Here is a 10,968-nt window from a genome sequence, read left to right as displayed (position 1 = left end):
AATTGCAAAAGACTTGCAAGGAAATTAACAAGGGGCCTAAGGGGTGATTGCCCAATAGCGTGGCATGGGCATGGAACTTGTACGATAAGAAGGGCAAGAAAGGGGAGAGTAGGCAGAAGAGGAGGAGGGTATAGAGGTAATAGGGTGGGAAAGATCTTAGCTTGTTTGCAGAACTGAAAAAGAAAAAAGAAAAGAAAAGGAAAGAATAGTGACGAAAGGGGTGAGGGATAGAGATGCAGCGGGAGAAGGGGAGAGGCCCCAGTATGACTAGGGGGGTTGTTGTTGGCCATGGAGAGTTGATCTTATTTTATAAGTGAGTTTGGGGGTCATTGGGAAGACAAGAGTGACCCCACGTGATTAGCATTCCCAGAGTGTCCCCTGCTGCTCTGAAAGGAAGGGGTGAGCAGGGAGCAGGGCCTGATGGGGGCTGAACAGGGGTGAGGCTGGAGAGGAGACTGACCTGGGGTGGTAACTGTGGAAGTGAGGAGAAAGGATGGGAGGTGAATGGTTGTTGACGTGAGTCAGGAGGGAAAAGTTAGGGCTGGAGACCCCATTTTAGTGTCTTAAGCAAAAGAGTCTCTAAAGCCGTGGTCTTGGATGAGACCACAGGGAAAAAGGTGTCCACAGAGGGCAGCCAGCCTGGGCATGGAGGGAGTTCACCGGGGAGGATTAAAAAGAGGCTGACAACAAAACAGCCATCAATGGGGACCCAGGTTGTGAGTAGCAAGGGCGAGGTGGGGCGCTGGGAAATCCAGGAGACGAGCAGTTCCCCATCATGAGGGCGCCTCTGTCATGTCACATGCACAGAGAAGTGAAGGAAGAAGGACAGAAAAGTGGCTGCCCATCTTGGCCATTTGGGGTGATTTTGGCCCAGTGTGTCAGTGAGAACTGGGAACGGTGGCTGCAGGTGAGACAAGGGAAGGAAAGCTCTCTCCAGCTGCAGCTGTTTGGGAGGTCCCTGAGGGACAGAAGGACGGGGTGAGAGGTTGTGGGTCTTCCTTTCCCTCATCCTTTGCTCCATGCACCTTCTCCCTCTTCTTTCTCCATGTCTCCAAATCCTGCAGCACCAGCCATTCCAGTTGTGGTGGAAACTGCTAGTATCCATTCTCCCCCTCTTCCTTAGTAAGGGAATCATCAATTCTTTTGTTCCTTATGCTCCCCCTCAGAATAAGGATTATATTTCCCAGCCACTTCTGCATCTTGGCATGGCTATGACACAGGGTTCTGGTCCAAAATATGTCCATGAAAGTGTGTGGGGCTCCCAGAAAGTCTTCTCAAATAAAAAAAGAATCCTTCTTTGAGTTTCCTTTTTGCTGCTCACTGGGATGAAGGTGGGATCGCTGGAGCTTGAGCAGCCCTTTTGGGTCATATGGTAGAAGAAATGTACTGAAGAAGATAGAGCAATAAAATAGCAGGAGCCTAGATCTTCAATGACTTTGTGAACCTACCCACCTGACTCTGAACTTCCTATATATGGGATTTCTGTATGTGTGGGAGAAATAAACTACCATATGTTCCAAGCAACAGTTATTTTGGATTTTCTGACATTTGCAAAAACCTAATTCTAACTGATACACTAGCAAAGCAAGGAATTGCCTGGGAGTAAGAGGACAGATGATTATAGCATCCTCTCACTTGAGCTTTGAGAAATGTATGGCCTTGAGAGTAAAGAGCGAGGTTGAGAACTTGAGGACTTCAGTCCTCAGACACTGGTTCCTTGGAGGGCTTAGGAGGCTGCCCTGGAGGTTAACGACCAAAGGGTTTGCTCAGCTGCGACTCTGAGGAGGGCACCCAGTATGCTGGTTATCCTATCTGTCCCTGGCACCCAGCCTGTCTTCTCTCTAGCCTTCTCTGCTCTGCTCTGTGCCAGGGAGGAGAGTCTGAGCCCTCTGGCTTCCTACTGGGTCCAGACAGTGGGGGCCCAGATAGCAGGGAATTGGGGGTGGAAGTCTCACACTTCTTGTGTGGCTCCATCTCCCTAAGTCTACAGCTCCTGCAGGGCAGCCGCTTCCCCCAGGTTCTCGTCTTGGCAGGATTCACGCAGCACTTTTGCACACTTGACCCCTCAGACCTTGGGTGGTAATGACATCCCATGTTGCTGGTCTCTGGTGCCTTAACACTCCCACTTCCTCCTCTTAACTCTGGAAAGATTCCTTTCTTCACACCTTTTCATTTGAATCAACTGGAGGTGAATCTGCTTTCCTGTTGGGACCCTGCCAGATACAGCACCTTCTGCTTGGGACACAAAGAAATGCCTGGAGACAAGAGAGGGACAGCCAGACAGGCAGAAACAGACAACCAAAAAAGGGCAGAAAGCCAGAAACAGAGAATTTTAAAGGTAAACACAGGGGTTAATAGAGATGGAGCACACAGAAACAAGAGCCAGGTGTGGAGGGAGGGACAGACAGACAGGTGAGACTAGACGGAGGCAGGGAAGTATAGAAAGACACCAAGCCACACTGAGAGGGAAAGTCAGCAAAGGATGAGACAGAGTCTCATGCAGACAGACACTGGAAATGGGGTGGAGAGAGGAAGAAAGGAGAAGAAAACCAAGAGGGGCGGGAGGGACACTGGGGACAGTGCAGAGAAAGGAGAATACAATTCCCAGGACGTTATTAAATTAAAACATCTCAGCCTCAAAGGAAAACTCCTCCTGCCTCCAGCCCTTGGTTCTGGACCCTTCGTGTGTCCCCTCCACGTAGAGGCAGGGACATCTAGTTAGGGCTTCTGCCACCAGCAACTGAGAGTGGGGCCTTCTTCCGTGGATGCGGGTAAACAGCAGCCACACTCTGAGGGGCTGAGGAACATTTAATGCAGGGAACCAACAACAGGTGAAAATGCCAAATGCCCCTTGGGAAGCTGTTAGCCAGAGGGGCATGTAAGGGAAGGGGAAGGGTAGCTCCTTAAGTCAGTGAGTGCCGATGCTGTGGGAGGGGCTGTCCCCCAGGACAAGCCTTCAGTGGGGGAACACAGCCACTGCCAAGCCTGCACAGCAGCGAGATCGCTGGGGGGAACAAACACTCCACGTCTCTCTTCTATCCTCTACCTTCTGCTGGTGCTTCCCTTGGCCAAACCCAAAGGGCAGTCAGGGGACGGAGAGCTGAGGAATGGTGTCCAGAGGGTCAGATTCTAGGAGCAGAGGGAGGCATGAGGATTTGGAGGGTGGACGCAGAAGGGCCAGTGGAAAACTCAGCACACATCTCTCCTCTCCCTGTGGAGGGTTCAGAAAGGGCCAGGTCTGTCTGTTAGAAAATACATGGTTGGGGGATGTCCTATGACTCCCTTAATGTCTGTTTCCTCATCTGTAAACTCAGGATATGGATAATGCCCACTTCCTGGGGCTGTATGAAGAGTAACTTGGAACTGTCTCTGAGAACACCCATGCCAGCCACGCAGCAGGTACCACTTTGGCACAGCTGGCCGGAGCAGCTTCTCCCACCCAGTGCTGAACACCCCCGGGGTGGGAAATGTGGCGGAGATGCCTCACTCCAAGGAGCACCCCATCCCACTCCTGCCCAGTAGGAGCAAGGGGTTGCCACCAGGCCATGTGAACGTAATTGAGAACGGCTTCTAGAAGAGCAGCCTGGGACTGAGTTTTGTTTTATTATTTTGAAATTTTACTCCAGACATGTCAACATATACTAAAGTAGACAGAACAGTAGAAAGAGCCCCCATGGATCCCATCGCCCAGCCTCGACAGTGAGCCATTCATGGCCAATCTTGTCCCATTTCTCCCCCACATTATTCTGAAGCCAATTGCACATATATTTCAGCCAGAAATATATATATATTTCTGGCTATATATATATACTATATATATATATATATATAGTATCTTAAAAGGGGGCTTTCTAAAAAATAACCTCAATACCATTATCATGTAACACGGTAAAATTAAGACTTTGACCTTGGTATCAACAAGTACACCTAGCCCCCAGATTACTCTTCAGTGAAAGCAACCAGAGCTCCCTAGAGAAATGGTGGACTCAAGGGCGGGGGCAAGACATTCACAAGCTGAACTCGAAGAGCGTGATAGAGCCAGAAAGCGTGGATGTGCTTAAGTGAAACACAACAAAACCAAAAGCAAAAATCCCACATTGATGGAGAGGTGACAGAAAGACCCAGAGGGTGACTGAAATGGCCAAGGTTGGAACAATTTAAGCAACAAAACCTAGTGGTATTGGATAACCCAAAGTATAAAATAAATATCTCCAAGTCCATGCTGATATAAATAACTGAATAAATAAATAAGGGAAAAGGGAGAAATCTCCCATGTGGAATTCCAAATAATTTATAGCTATTCCACCCTCAAGGGAGGGGTAGGATACAGGGCCCACCCCTCAACTGTGGGCTGTCCACACTGCCTTCCTTCCAAAGAGCACCTATGGAAGGGGGAGGGAGAGTAACTTTACGGTGGGAAGCTTGACAAACAGCACGTCAGTGCAGTGATCTAGGTCAATGCCAACAGTCATAAGCACACTAGCAAGGTGACAGTATACATCCTTTCTACAGTGTGACAAAAGTGACATTTTACCCACGTGATTTTCTTCTCCAAAACCCATGCATCAGTGTTTTAGTGAGGAAAACATCAAATGCCAATAGAAGGACATTTTACAAAACCCCTGACCAGGAGGAGGAGTCAAGATGGTGGAGAAGTAGCAGGCTGAGACTACTTCAGCTAGCAGGAGATCAGCTAGATAGCTTATCTAAAGATTGCAAACACCTGCAAATCCATCGGCAGATCGAAGAGAAGAAGAACAGCCATTCTGGATACAAAACCCCTGACCAGTACTTCTGGAAACTGTCAAGGTCATGGAACACATGGGAAGTCTAAGAAACTGTCACACCAGGAGGAGCCTAGGGATGTATGACGACTCAATGCAAAGTGGTATTGGGGATGGGATCCCCACCTGGAAAAAGGATATTAAGTAAAAACTAAGGAAATTGGAATAAACTATGGCCCATAGTTAATAACAATGTATCAGAATCAGTTTATGAATTGTAACAAATGCACCCTCTCAATGTAAGATGTTTACAATAGGACAAACTAGATGTGGCAGCTCTACTCTTTTCTCAGTTTTGCTGTAATCTAAATGTTGTAATGCTGTGAATCTACAACTGTTCTAAAAATTATATTATTAAAAAAGAAAGTCTCTAATATCAACAAATATCTAGTGTTCCAAGTTACACTTGTGTCAGATAGATCTTCCTTTCAGCTTCTTTGAATCAGGATTCCTACTAGGTCCACGTATTGCAATTGGTTATGAACTGGGCTTTGTTTTTTGAAGATTTATTTCTTTATTTGGGAGAGAAAGAGAGAGAGTGCATGTGCGCACAAGCTTGGGAGCGGGGGCGGGAGAAGGAGAGAAACTTTAGCAGATTCCTCACTGAGCTCAGAGCCTGACGCAGGGCTTGATCTCAAGACCCTGAAGTCCTGATCCTGAGATCATGACCTGAGCCGAAACCCAGAGTCAGACACTTAACCAACTGTACCACCCTGGTGCCCCTGAACTGGGCTTTAAAAGAAGTCCTGATATTGCTAAAGGAGAAGAGACCTAATTGGGTCATCTGTGTCTTGGGCAGGAGAATTCAGGGGCTAGTTTGCTTGTCTTGGCCTGAGCAACATGGTGGGGAATGAGGTTTCAGCGTGAGGACATACGGGCAGCTGGCCCCAAGTCTTCCAAGAAAACCTGGCAGATTAAAGTGAGCCTCAAAGGCTAGGGTTCAAGGTATTTCCAGGTCCCTCTCTCCCATCCATGGTCCATGGTACTGTCATTGATCTGTCTCCAGGAAATCACCGTGAGGCTATGAGAAAGAGACATGGGCTTCAGGCTCAGACCCATGACCCAATCTTACCTCTGCTGCCTTGTGAACGAGCCATCTCCCTGAGCCTCAGTCTCCTCATCTACAAAACTGGACATATTTCCAACTTTTGGGGATCACTGTGATGGAATAAAATAATGCATCTGAAAGCACTCAGAGTTGTGCCTTTCCCTCTCTCTTTTGGGACAGAGAAAAGAGGCAGACTCTGACTCCTCTGGCAAAAATATTTATTTTGAAATGGGGACAAGGTAAGAAGTTGTCCCCTGCACCCAAGAAGGAGGACTCAGTGGCAGAAGGTACTTGCTGAGAGATGAGTTTCTTGGCAGGGCATTGCATAGAAATCAGAGACCAAATGGGTACCGGGCCAGCTGTCACAGGGCCCAGGAAGGGTGAGATCCCTCAGGGGAGGGTTGGGGTCTGGACTTGGGAGGAAACTGTAGCCACATCTTGAGAGTCATCAGATGGGAAGCTGACTGAGTCTCCATGTGGGGCTCTTCCTCAAAAGAGGTGGGTTCTCCTTAGAGAGGGGGGAAGATTGGAGGGGTAGAGAGGGAGGTGGGGATGGGTCAGGGATGGAGCCCCACCTTTCTTCTCAAGCTGGTATTCACAGAAACGGGGCCCAGAGAGGGACCCAGAGAGGTGCCCATTATCCCACCGTGGGGCCCGGCTCTCTGGAGGACCTGCCTCAGACATCAGCCCCATCCCAGCTGCTGCCTGGGTCCTTGGAGGAGGGGTCTTGTTCCCGAATGAAAGGAGAAGCAGAGTCAGATGAGGATGGGAAGGGGGACAAAAAGAGGCAGCAGGGACAGAGATGGATACACCAGGATGCAGTGACCATGGACTGCTGAGAGGGACAGAGGCAGAGAGACCAGATAGAGAAGAAACCAGGATCCCTGAAAAGGAGTCAGAGACAGAGGCAGAGTAAATGGGCAAAAGGCAAGTATGATGTCTCACCACACATACCCCATTTCCCCCTCTTTCTCTTTGCCACCAGGGTCCTCTGCTGGTGGGGTCTCAGACATGGTTTGGAGATGGAGTTAAAAAAAAAAAAAAAAGAAAAGGTGAGAGAGGAGGGAGTCACCCTTGGGATTAAGAAAAGGTCACAGAGTGAAAGGAAGCATTACAATTCCATTCCAGGGATGGGGCGCCTGGGTGACTCAGTGGGTTAAGCCTCTGCTTTCAGCTCAGGTCATGGTCCTGGGGTCCTGGGATTGAGCCCCATGGCAGGCTATCTGCTCAGTGGGGGAGCCTCCTTCTCCCTCCCTCTGCCTGCCACTCTGCCTATTTGTGTGCCCACTCCCTCTCTGTGTGTCAAATAAATAAATGAAATAAAAGGAGTCCCATTCCATCTCCCCTCATATCTGCCAGCTAACCCCCTCATCCCAGGTTCCTGCTTTAGGCTTGTCTATTCCAGGTTGTCTGAATGCTGTTCCCATCACCCAGAATACTTTGTGAGACTCGACCCTGCTTGATAAAAGTTCTACTGAAAGCCAGCTCAAAGGCTTGGCTACCCTCACCTTGAAGCCTTCCTCACTTAGGTCCCTGAGTCCTAACTGGCATTCCCTCACAGATTAGGACTTGCAGTCACCTTTGAGCTTGCCTGTCCCTGAGAAAGATCTCCAGATTCACTTGCCAAATGGAGGACGAGTCACAGCACCCACCCCACTCCATCGTCACCCCCCCTCAGTGGGGGTGGGTGGGTGGAGAAGAGAGGGGACTGTGAGGGAACAGGTATCCTGTGTGAGCCCTTCAAGGTCCCAAAACAAATGACCCCAAAGGTGCCAGCCATGCCTCTCAGTCCCAGGTGACACCATTACTTTAGGGTTGGAAACCCTAAGAAGCCAGTGTGGCTTCACCAGGTCTGGCTTGAGGAGGCTCCTTGGACATCCACTGCACCCCAATCTCCCCCACATCCTATGTCACGAATGGCTTTACAGATGGAGCCCTTAGCTCATTTGGGCAGCTCTTTCTTCCCCTGAGGCGGGAGCCCCACTTTTTAATGCTTGTGATGGGTTCTGGGAAGAAGGGCTTTAGGTCCTGGGGTTAGGAAGAAGCATCCTTCATGTACCCTTGGGGCCCCAAATCTAAGGTGGGAGGGGCCTTCACCTGAGCACAACACACTCAAGGCCTCATTTGAGCAGGAAGCCAGCCTGGAGGCAGGAAATAGGGAGGACTGGGATGAGCTCCAAGGGGGAGGTGAGACCTCTAGGGACCCCCTGGGACTGTAGGAACTGGCTTTTTCATATGCCTTGCCAAGCTAGAGTCTTCCGATATGGGTGCCCTCTGAACACACCAGACACTGTTTTCCATTTTCTCTTTCCTTTGTCAACAGGGACCACCCCCACTGATCATTGACATTGCCACCACAGTGCAGCCCTCCCCACCCCAAGAAGCCCTCTTCCCCCTTGGCTCAGCTGAGAGTAAGATAACCCCGACCCACAAGAAATGTCTTCCTTCTTTTCAACCACAACTGGGACTCTTGTTTTTGGGGTGAGGGTGTGTGTGTATGTGTTTGGATGAGCACGGAGGGAGCCCTACTAAGCCCATAACCACTTTTCTTGGGAGAAGTTTTGTTGTTATGCAAAGAGCTCTAGAACCTGCTTTCCTTTCACCTGCCTGGGTCAGTGGTCTTAGGGCAAGGCACATCGAGTTTATCTCCCAGACACACCTCAGCCTCTGGGGCAGAGGGGCCTCAGGTTCAAAGAAAAGGAGGTGATGGGGAAGACTGAGAATAGAAGGGAGGAGGGACATCGAGGCTGAGGAGATAATGTGCACAAAAACTTGAAGGGGCGATGGTGGAAGGCAGGAGGAGGCTGGGCTGGCATGAAAACTTGAAGGAAAGAAGGAAACCCAGATGTCTTCCATTCACAGAAAAGCCCCAGCAAGGGCTTTCTTTACTGACAACCTTGGGCAAGGGACTTAAGCTCCTGGAACCTCAGTACCTTCACCTGGAAAGTGGGTACAATATCTTGGGCTCTGGTGACCCACAGAAACTGTCTAGCTCTGGAACTATTTTTATTTGCAAATATACTTTCTTGATCACTTACAAAGCTACAAGAACGTGGTTAGAATATGAATACCTGCCTGCTGGGCTTGTGGTAGGGGTTAAAAGAGGCAAACTGAAGGAGGGCCTGGCACATACTACGTGCTCAATTCAACACAGCAATAATACATTACATATAAGACAATATTATATTACAAATAATACACTATTATTTACTCTTTTCGGAGCCCCGATTCTCCTGCCAACTTCAAAATCTGGGCTCTCTTTCAGCATCTGTTTAAGAAATCCGTTCCTCCCACGTGTGTGGTTCCTGCTCCCTGCGCAGACGGCAGCCATGACTGGGTGGAGCAGGGCAGAGGCTCCCCTGTCCATTACTCAGGGTTTCCAAGGCCTTGGCAAGGACTCCTTCCTCCTCCTCCTCCTCTTCCTCCTCCTTTCCAGGCGGCTCCCAGCTCCTGAGGGACAGGAAGTGTGTATGTTTGGAAAGGGAGGGAGTCTTCCCCCAGTGATCGTGCCCACAGTCAGCAGCGTCCCAGAGCCAGGCCCTGGGGCTCTCTGTGCTGGCTAGCCTGGGCGCCAGCACCAGCTGCCTCCTCTTCCAAGCCCTCCAGGGGTTTTTGATAGGCAGGCGGGAAAGGTATGTGCCAGCCCAGGCTCTAGCACAAACTTGCTGTGTGAACCTGGGCAAGTCCCTTCCCTCTGAGCCTCAGTTTGCTCCTGTGGTTGAGAGAGAGAGAGAGTATTATGCCTCTATGATTTGATGATGTAAGTTATTCAGATGAGAAAAGGGTAGGGAAAGTTAAGGAAACCAGGGATTTTTATCCAGTACATCCCAGGCACTCGTCTTCGAGGCAAAGCGATTGGGGCGGTGGGGTGGGGATGGATTATCTGAATAACTCTCCCCAATTGCCCAGGTCATCACAGGAATGGAGACCCAGTTTGACCACCTCCCAGTCTCAGAGAGCACATCCTTCGGCTTTTCTTCTCCGGTTCCAGCCCGGCCTCTTCCAGGGGCTTTAACCCTGTTTACAGAAATGGGAATTTGCATGATGAAAATAACCCCAGCCGGACTGAGATTTTACTGCGCTTGGCAAGGGGCTCGGAAAAAGCGGCTGCATAGCCAATTACTGGAATTTTTAAACACAAATAATATTTTATGGGATCAGTGGGCTGGCGCGGGGCCGCCGCACCCGGCGCGGCTCCTCCGCCCACAAACAAGCTCCGATTGTGCAGCGGGCAAACTCGCCAGCGCCGGGGTGGGAGGAGGTGGCACCGCGGGCGGGCAGGGGTCCCGGTGCGGGCAGGTGCAGCGCGGGGCTCGACCGCCCCGGCGCCCGGCCGGCAGGGAGCGTCGGCGAGGCCGGGAGCGGGGTTGTGCTGAGCCGAGCGTCCCGGCTCACCTGCAGCGCCGCGCCTGGAAGCGTTTAGCGCGAGAGGGCGCGCCCAGCGCTAGTTTCCCCGCCCGGCGGCCGCCCGCTGGGCCTGGCTCGCGCCCCGCGCCCTTGGCATGGCCGTGGCCGCCGCGCCGCCTCCGGAAGGCCGGCTTCCCGGAATGGCCCGAGGGCGGCGGGGAATCCGCGCCGAGGCCCTGGAGCCACCCCTCACCTTCCCTCTCCCGCCGGAGCCACGCGGGCGCGCGGGAGGCAGACTCCGGATCCATGGGCTGTGCGGGAGAGGCCAGTGCGGGTCGAGGGGCACAGCGAAGGGTACGGGACATCCCCACGGTCTCGCCGGGGATCCCCATTCCCGCGCACCCGGAGATCGTCAGGCCTGGCCAGAGACCCCGGAGGCTGACTGTCTTGGCCTGCGCGCACTCCGCGGCCTGGGGCTGGTTCCGCGTAGTCGGGCAGCCCTCCCCCACCGCGCGCCCAGCCCCAGCACGCACAGGGTTAAGCAGGAGCAGGTGTGTAGCCAGATGCCGCTGACCATCCCCTCCCCCGCAGCCCCGTCGGCCGCCTCCTCCTCCGCCCACCCGCTCAGAGCCAAACAGTCCCAAATAAAAGTGCTATTGTTGCCTTTCCCCACCCCCGTCGCTGCCCCGCCACCTGGAGCGGAGCCCGGTCCCCTCTTCACCTGCCCCGGGGCCGGCCGCGGGGGGAGGGGAAATGGGGCCTCCTTTCGGGGACTTCCGCTCCTCCAGG

At 51.9% G+C, this 10,968-nt stretch overlaps 1 long non-coding RNA gene across 1 annotated transcript; it reads right to left on the bottom strand.

Moving 5' to 3' along the window:
- Positions 1–9,001: 9,001 nt before the first annotated feature.
- LOC309864250 lies at positions 9,002–10,698 on the bottom strand. Its single transcript, XR_014311415.1, has 2 exons — positions 10,433–10,698; positions 9,002–9,544 (listed from the first exon to the last, which is right to left on the bottom strand). It is a non-coding gene; the product is annotated as an uncharacterized lncRNA (long non-coding RNA).
- Between the last annotated feature and the right edge of the window lie 270 nt (positions 10,699–10,968).

This window comes from Mustela nivalis (assembly GCF_964662115.1).
Source record: "Mustela nivalis genome assembly, chromosome: 5".
NCBI lineage: Eukaryota > Metazoa > Chordata > Mammalia > Carnivora > Mustelidae > Mustela > Mustela nivalis.
This window is presented reverse-complemented; position numbering and strand designations above follow the sequence as displayed.